At 40.3% G+C, this 9,191-nt stretch overlaps 1 pseudogene; it reads left to right on the top strand.

Annotated features, from left to right (window-relative positions):
- The first annotated feature begins 227 nt into the window (after positions 1 to 227).
- Positions 228 to 593, top strand: Gm3861 (annotated as a pseudogene).
- The last annotated feature ends 8,598 nt before the right edge of the window (positions 594 to 9,191 follow it).

Below are 9,191 nucleotides of genomic sequence, written 5' to 3' on the forward strand. Positions count from 1 at the left end.
CTTGGTTCCATAAAACACAAGATTTACTCTACTTCCTGTTGCGCGTGCTGTGCTATTGAGGCTCCTCCCAGTGTGGAGGGGACTCGATCTATATAAATACAAACGATGGCTATTGTTCCTCCACTGTGAGAAATTTACAGTGACAGAAAGACAAGATTCATTCTGTTGAAATGAGCAGACGATCTTAGTGAGGCTGCAGTGGTCCACGCTACTCTTTGAGCTTCCCCATGGCGCCCAAAGACAGGAAGAAGCAAGATGCCGGAAAGTCAGTCAAAAAAGACAAAGACCCAGTAAAATAAATCTGGTGGCAAGGCCAAAAAGAAGTGGTCCAAAGTCAAGTTCAGGACAAGTTGAACAATCTTGTCCTGTTTGACAAAGCGACATACGACAAACTCTGTAAGGAAGTTTCCAGCTATAAACTTAATACTGTGGTCTCCGAGAGACTGAAGACTCGAGGTTCCTTGGCCAGCGCAGCCCTTCAGGAGCTCCTTAGTAAAGGACTGCTCAAGCTGGGTTCAAAGCACAGAGCCCAAGTCATTTACACCAGAAACACAAAGGGTGGGGGCGGCCCAGCTGCTGGTGAGGATGCATGAGCAGGTTCAAACAGCTGTGCATTTGGGAAAAGAAAACCTTATTGAAGAAAGAAAGAGAGAGAGAGAGAGAGAGAGAGAGAGAGAGAGAGAGAGAGAGAGAAAGGAAGGAAAGAGAAAGAAAGAGAGAGAGAAAGAAAGAAGGAAGGAAAGAAAGAGAGAGAGAAAGAGAGAAAGAGAGAAAGAGAAAGAAAGAGAAAGAAAGAAAGAAAGAAAGAAAGAAAGAGAAAGAAAGAAAGAAGGAGAGAGAGAGAGGAAGGAAGGAAGGAAGGAAAAAGAAAGAAAGAGAGAACGAGGAAGGAAGGAAGGAAGGAAAAAGAAAGAAAGAGATAGAAAGAAAGAAGGAAGGAAAGAAAGAGAGAGAGAGAAAGAGAGAAAGAAAGAAAGAGAGAAAGAGAAAGAAAGAGAGAGAGAGAGGAAGGAAGGAAGGAAGGAAGGAAGGAAAAAGAAAGAAAGAGAGAGAGGAAGGAAGGAAAAAGAAAGAAAGAGAGAGAGAGGAAGGAAGGAAGGAAGGAAAGAAAGAAGGAAAAAAGAAAGAGAGAGAGAAAGAAAGAAAGAAAGGAAGTAAAAAGAAAGAGAGAGAAAGAAAGAAGAAAGAAAGGGAGAGAGAGAGAGAGAAAGAAAAAAAGAAAGAAAGAGAGAGAGAGAAAGAAAGAAGAAAGAAAGGGAGAGAGAGAAAGAAAGAAAGAAAGAAAGAAAGAAAGAAAGAGAAAGAAAGAGAGAAAGAAAGAAAAAAGAAAGGAAGGAAGAGAGAGAAAGAAAGAAAAGAGAGAAGAGAAAAAGAAAAAAAATGAACAGACAAGAGTGCCTCACCAGCTCATTCTTTTCAGATTCACAGAACAACCTGAGGATGTTGGTATTAGAGACCTCTCATCCGCTACCCAATCTGACTCTCCTATCACCAGTTTGTCCTAATGGTATCCTTATCAGCTTCCTTTTGTGTTTTTCTTTTGCCCTAAGCCTATAACTTCTCTCTGTACAGATCTGCCTCTCACATAGCACTCAGAGAATGTGTTCTATCCCTACAGTAGCCAGACTGCCTTCAGCTAATCACACCTTTGCCTTCTCCACTCGAGAAGCCCTATTTCTGCCCCATGGCTGATTATGTCTAGGAACGTATGAATGAATTACCTTAGCCTTGCAGCAAGGGATTGCTTGTGTTACTTTTCCAGACTTAAAGAGGGAGCAAAACTAGACTTTAGTGCTAAAAAAAAAACCCACCAAGGTTGTATGAAGAAAAAGATTTCATTTTTAGCTCAGTCTTCTTCTATGAGTATCTGTCTGGCAATATTTAAATCAAAGAATTTAAATATTAATGCAATTTTATATTTCTATTTCAATAATATTTTTCCTTGGGAAAATTCTGATTAAATTATCTTCAGTTTTTAATAGCTTAAATTCATGTCTCCAAATTTGCAATCAAGAAAGTCTGCTCAGAACTTAGCAGAGTCCAGGAAAGGGCAATTCCATTTGATTATATTTTCAATTGAGATTAACATTTTTTTCGTGAGTTATTGTCATACTAATAAGTTCATCCAAAGTGCTCTATAGTCCATAAAACCACAGAAGTTAGATGCATAGTAAGGAAGTAAGGGGGAGATGAGTGTCTTCCAAGAAAGAGAAAATAGGATAAATTATTATGGAGAGATGGGGATAGACTGGAGTTTTAAAAAGGGGGAGGGGCACTATATAAGAGTAGGGCAAGGGGAGCAATATGAGAAGAGACAAGTAAGACTAGGGGCCATTTGAGGGACAATATGGAAACCTATTATTGTATGTGTTTTCTAAATTATGTACACACATATGAAAGGAATCTAAATACAGTGAGCAAATGTGGGAGAAAATAATGCCCCCAACTAGACATTTAATGCCATGGAGTGAATCTTCCACTATGAGCAATGGATTACATCTTGAAAAGACACTGAGCATCCCTACCCCCGGTCAGCTCTAATTGGCAAATAAAGTTGCTGGTGGCCAATGGCTGGACAGAGGGTGGGACCTTAGGTTTCCTGGGCAAGGGAAACAGGAGAAAGGAAGAGCTTTAGAATCGCCATGACAGGGAAGCAGAAACATCAGCCTGAGTTGGGCAGGAGAGAAAGCATACAACCATGGAAGAGTCGAGAATTCGGAAAGAGTGGCCCCAGGGGCCACTCCCACAATTGGGTCGGGGGTAGCAAAAATGAAATATAGATTTTGGTAAATAATAATTCAGGAATATAGGAGGGGAGGGAGGCATTAGCAACATGGAAGTTTGGAGTCACCAAGCCTCTGAGCTGCTTATGGCATATTAAAAATAAGTCTCTCTCCAGCACTCGGGAGGCAGAGGCAGGCAGATTTCTGAGTTCGAGGCCAGCCTGGTCTACAAAGTGAATTCCAGGACAGCCATGACTACACAGAGAAACCTTGTCTCAAAAAAAAACAAAAAGAAACAAACAAAAAAAGTCTCTCTCTCTCTCTCTCTCTCTCTCTCTCTCTCTCTCTCTCTCTCTCTCTCTCTCTCTTTCTGTGTGTGTGTGTGTGTGTGTGTGTGTGTGTGTGTGTGTGTGTGTGTGTGTGTGTATCTGTGTGTGGTGTCTTTCATTAGAGGATCCAAAACATTTGGGCAGATAGTGAGAAGTAAGCACACACCCGCTGAGGAGTTTAGAGTGGATTAACAGCAAACTGCTTTCAGCTCCTTAGCCAAAGAGGTCCTGGGAAACCTCCCAAGCATCTTTGGTATCATCAAGGCTATTGGTTGCTCTCCACAAATTGATGGCAAGGCCCTGTTGCTGAATACAGCATTTCTGTTGCATGTCATGGTGAAGTCAAGCTCATGCCTACCTAGAGGCTTCACCCACACTGACTAGGGCTGTGGTGCTGGCAGGATCTCTGCATGTTCTCAGGGGAGGAAAGTAACCATCAAACCAGCTGCAAACTCTGCAACCCGCAGTGGTGACCTGCCTGCCAGAGATACTCGTGCAATAGTGATTGACACAAAGGTTGAGAGAAAGACCAACCTCTCTCAGTAGATTCCATTCTATAAGATAGAACTCATGACTGCAACTGCCAGGGTACACAAGAACCTGAAGTGGATAAGATGGGTCTTAGGGAAAACTAGATACTATATATTTGCTAAAGGAACAGGACAATAAAATGACTTCTAGAGACATTCTGCTATAACCATAGATCGGTGCCTTGTTCGGCCATTAATGGAGAAGCTTCCTCCTACAACAGATGGGAACTAATACAGGGAACTACAATTGGACAATGTGCAGAAAGTAAAAGACTTTGGAACACTCAGTCCTAAGTCAAATATCTCCATTAAACCCTTCCCCTCAGGGTTCAGGGATCTATGCAAAAGAGGAGGAATACCGAATGGCTGAGAAGTACCTGGAAAAATGTTCAGCATCCTTAATCATCAGGGAAATGCAAATCAAAACAACCCTGAGATTCCACCTCACACCAGTCAGAATGGCTAAGATCAAAAATTCAGGTGACAGCAGATGCTGGCGTGGATGTGGAGAAAGAGGAACATTCCTCCAATGTTGGTGGGATTGCAAGCTTGTACAACCACTCTGGAAATCAGTCTGGCGGTTCCTCAGAAAATTAGACATAGTACTGCCGGAGGATCCACAATACCTCTCCTCAGCATATACCCAGAAGATGTTCCAACCGGTAAGAAGACACATGCTCCACTATGTTCATAGCAGCCTTATCTATAATAGCCAGAAGCTGGAAATAACCCAGATGCCCCTCAACAGAGGAATGGATACAGAAAATGTGGTACATTTTACACAATGGAGTACTTCTCAGCTATTAAAAACAATGAATTTATGAAATTCCTAGGCAAATGGATGGACCTGGAGGGCATCATCCTGAGTGAGATAACCCAATCACAAAAGAACTCACATGATATGTACTCACTGATACGTGGATATTAGCCCAGAAACTTAGAATACCTAAGATATAAGATACAATTTGCAAAACACATGAAATTTAAGAAGAACGAAGACCAAAATGTGGACACTTTGCCCCTTCTTAGAATTGGGAACAAAACACCCATGAAAGGAGTTACAGAGACAAAGTTTGGAGCTGAGACGAAAGGATGGACTATCTAAAGACTGCCATACCTGGGGATCCATCCCATAATCAGCCTCCAAACGCTGACACCATGGCCTACACTAGCAAGATTTTGCTGAAAGGACCCTGATATAGCTGTCTCTTGTGAGGCTATTCTTGGGCCTATCAAATACAGAAGTGGATGCTCACAGTCAGCTGTTGGATGGATCACAGACCCCCAATGGAGGAGCTAGAGAAAGTACCCAAGGAGCTAAAGGGATCTGCAACCCTATAGGTGGAACAACATTATGAACTAACCAGTACCCCTGAGCTCTTGACTCTAGCTGCATATGTATCAGACGATGGCCTAGTTGGTCATCAGTGGAAAGAGAGGCCCATTGGTCTTGCAAACTTTATATGCCTCAGTACAGGGGAACACCAGGGCCAAAAAGTGGGAGTGGGTGGGTAGGGGAGTGGGGGGTAGGGCATGGGGGACTTTTGGGATAGCATTGGAAATGTAAATGAAGAAAATACTTAATAAAAAAATGTCGGAAAAAAAAAAGAGGAGGCAGGAAGATTGAAATAGCAAGAGGTTATAGATGACTTCAAGGAAACAATGTCTTCCAGACACAGAATGACTGGACATATAAAAACTCAATGAGACTGTGGCAGTGTGCATGGGACCTGCATAGGTTCAAGCCAGAGGGGGTAAAGGAAAAATTTGTTTTCTCCAATAGTCTCCCTAGATAATGTAAATCTCTCTTCAGATTAAGTCCCATGGACAGGAATAGCTGACCAACATAAAAGAAGTTCTATAGTCAGTTTGTATACTTTTTGAGCATTTTTTTTGTCTTATCAGTCTTTTCCTTGTATTTGAATTCCATTTTCTGTGTTTTGTTGTTATTGCCACTGTTGTTTGCTTGATTTGTGTGTGTTTCTTGGGGTTTTTTGTTTTGTTTTTAAAAGAGTATAGAACTGGATTTTGTTAGATGGGGAGGTAGGAAGGATCTGAGAGGAGTTGGGGGAAGGGCTAAGCATGTTCTGCATATATTGCATGAAAAATAGTTTGCAATCAACATTTTTAAAAGTTGAAAAACATAGTCCATCTACTTAGTATCATCTTTTTAATTTTCAGAAATAATAAAGGCTTGAATATTGGCTCTGGCTTCTAAATTGATTTACTTTCTTGAAATAAATTCTAACTTCAAAATGGTTACCTGAAAGTCAACTCTACTGACCAATGTGTCTTTCCCATAAAAAATCTGTTTGGGAACACTTGGAGTTGAATGATTCTTAGGCCCAGAGTAAATTATGAACTGAAAAATTCAGCATTGGTCATTCTAAAGAACATACAGAATTTGTTGATTTTTCTCTTATGACAAGCAGGTAGAAAAGCAGCTTAACTCTGTGCAAGAGGAAATGGAGATTATGGCTCTGTGGAAGGGCAGGATCAATTAGTTCATGGGATGTGTTCTTGTCCTTTCTTCTTCCCCTTCTAATGCTGCTTGGGAACACTCTGCTCAGCTCTCAGCCCACTCAACTTCCTCTCCCCTAAGGCTTCTCTTAAGAGATTCTGTTGTGGAGAAACTAGGTGGGTGCAGAATGGGGGTAACTGTACCATCCGTGAATATTTAACTTGAATTAAAGAAGCTTGCAAGGGAGTGACATTTCCCGGAATCCAATGGCAGACTGATAAATTCTTGGCTTCTTCTGGGCTGTCAGGTTCTTGTTCTTCCACATCTATGGTGCTTGAGAATCTCAGAGATTGGTCCTAAATCTCTTCTGCATCCTTTTGGACTTGATGGTACATTGCAATCTACAATACTTTCTTAGTGCCTGCATTGTGGGGAGTGACTTGGGCTTGCGCATATCTACACCTCGTGTATGAATAAAAACACAGTTATGTATACACACCAGAAGGACAAACAGAAAGTGTGAGTGAAAGCATGTAGCATATTGTCATATTTGCTGAGCTGTAATATTTCTTCCACTTGTGGGGTATGTTTTAAATCTCTGTCTTAGTTCTCTATGACCCTGGTTCATGTTCAGCATCACAATAATTTTGTAATTAAAAAACTTAACTCATTCACACTTAAGTCATTTGTAGTATTTCCTCTATCTTATTAGTGCATTTAACATAATACTCATCTTTTTAAGAAAGCCATTTTCCCAGTAATCCTAGGTTTCTCTTATTTCTGTTAGTCATTTTCCCTTCTCTATTAGTATTAGTACTCCTTATTGTGAAAAATAGCTGATAAAAGTGGCTTATAGGCAGTTTATTTTGTCTTGAAGTTCCAAGGAATATAGTTCACCATGGCAGGAAATTCATGACAATGGGAACAAGAGGAAGTCTCACTATATCAACAATCTGGAAGCAGAGAGAGAGATGAAAAGTTGTTCTCAGATTACTTTCTGGTTTGTGTTCAGTCTGGAACCCCAGCCCACACAATGCTAACATCCACATTAATGGATCTTGTAACCTCAGTTAATCTAATCTAGACAACCCCTCACAAACATACACAGAGACTTGTTTCTATGATGACTCCAAATCCCATCAAATTGACAATGCAGATTAACCATCACAACTCCATCTCTTGATAATCTGAAACTCAAACACATCCCTTTTAAACCATAGCTTCACAATCCCTTGCGCCCTATAAGTTCATGGTCACCTCAAAATACAAAATTCATCCAACTTCATACATCCTGATTGTCTTTAACAGTCCCCAGACTATTTAAAAGCAAAGATCCAAGTCTCAACAAATCTTAAGGCAATTTCCTCACTGAAAGCTCCTATTTAAAAAAAAAAGTTTCATAATTTCAACATATAATGGTAGAAGATAAATATTCCCTTTCTAAAAGAGATAAAAGGGGGCATAACAAAGAATGGTCTAACCCTTATAAGACCCAAATCTAGTGGAGGAGCACTCTGAATCCTGCATTTCTGATTGGAAGCCACAGGGGCAGTTCTTCTGCCTGTAGCACACAACACTTCTTTTGGGGGACTGGTGTTACCCCTTGCCTGCAGTGTTCCTTAGTAGACATCTGTTGTGGTTTGATTATAACATGTTCCCCACAGGCTCATGTGTTTGCATAGTTGGCTCGTCACTATTGGTACAGTTTGGGAAGGCTATGGACTCTTTAGGGGAAAAAAAGTGTTACTATAGGAAGTATGTCACTAAGGACAAACTTTGAGGTTTTATAGCCTGTCCTCATTTCCTGATCTCTTTTTTGTTTCCTGAATGCGTATGAAATGTAATCAGCCAGATTCCTGCATCTGTTTCAATGATGGACTCTATCCTTCTGAAATTGTAAGACAAAATAAACCCCTTTCTCTCCTTGGTTGCTTTTTTTGTCAGGATGCTTTATTATAGCAATGAGAGAGAGAGAGACAGAGACAGAGACAGAGACAGAGAGAGAGACAGAGAGACAGAGAGACAGAGAATGAGAGAAGGAAGGAAGGAAAATGATACAACAATGTTCCCTGATCCTGGCATCTCTGACATACTGTCTTCTCTACTGTAACTTAACCTTGACTTTCTCAGCTTCATGCAATGACATTTGGAGGTCTATTGTCAAAACTTTGATCCCACCACATACCTTACTTCATTATCTCTCTGGAACCTTGGTACAAGATTCCATGACCCACATTATCCTTCATCCTTTACTCAGACAAAATGGATACCATGTGGATAATGTTGACAAGTTCTGCTGCCATCTGGGGATGGAGTCTGGTCCCTAGAGACCACAACTACATTTGGCCCTTCTGTTGACTCTGGGTGGTTATTTTGAGCAGAGAATCTTGCCAGTGGCATTCTTAGTTTTGAATGACTCCTTTAAAGTGAATGAATAGATCTGTATGACATGACAGAGCATTACGGGTAATATCTTTGCCTCAAGCACATTTCTATTTGTCCCAGGCAGACGGTCATGCCTGTCTTTAATGATGACAACCTCTTTTAACAAGGAAAGAAGTTTTTTTCATATCTCCATATCTACATCTATAGCTATGTCATCTACAGCTATATATCTACATCTACATATAATATGTATACACACACATATATATACATGTATATATACACACACATATATATACATACATACACACACACACATACACACACACATATATATACATATATATATATATATATATATATATATATATATATATATATATATAAATCTACACTATGTATTAGGGCCCTAGGGCATAGGCTGTGTTGATGGCATGATTGCTTGTGCCAAGCTCTTAGCACTTCACCATCATTTACAAGAAAGCACTGGAGACTAAAACCATGATGGACTTGATGTTGAAAAGCCATTCACAGTTGGGTTTTCTCTTGTACATATTAAACACCTCAAGAGGAGTTTCTTTTGACACATACATATTTCTCAAGAACAAAATGGACAAATAAGATGGGAATGTAAATAGAAAGACGCTGGTCCAGTGAACATGCCAGTGAGTGCTTTAAATAATTTACACTAATATCCTCAGAATTGTAGGCCAGAACAAAAATAGCACCAGTTACAAGATGAAAGCTCACACAAGGTGGAAAA

The sequence above is a fragment of the Mus musculus genome, chromosome 15, assembly GCF_000001635.26.
Source record: "Mus musculus strain C57BL/6J chromosome 15, GRCm38.p6 C57BL/6J".
Lineage (NCBI taxonomy): Eukaryota > Metazoa > Chordata > Mammalia > Rodentia > Muridae > Mus > Mus musculus.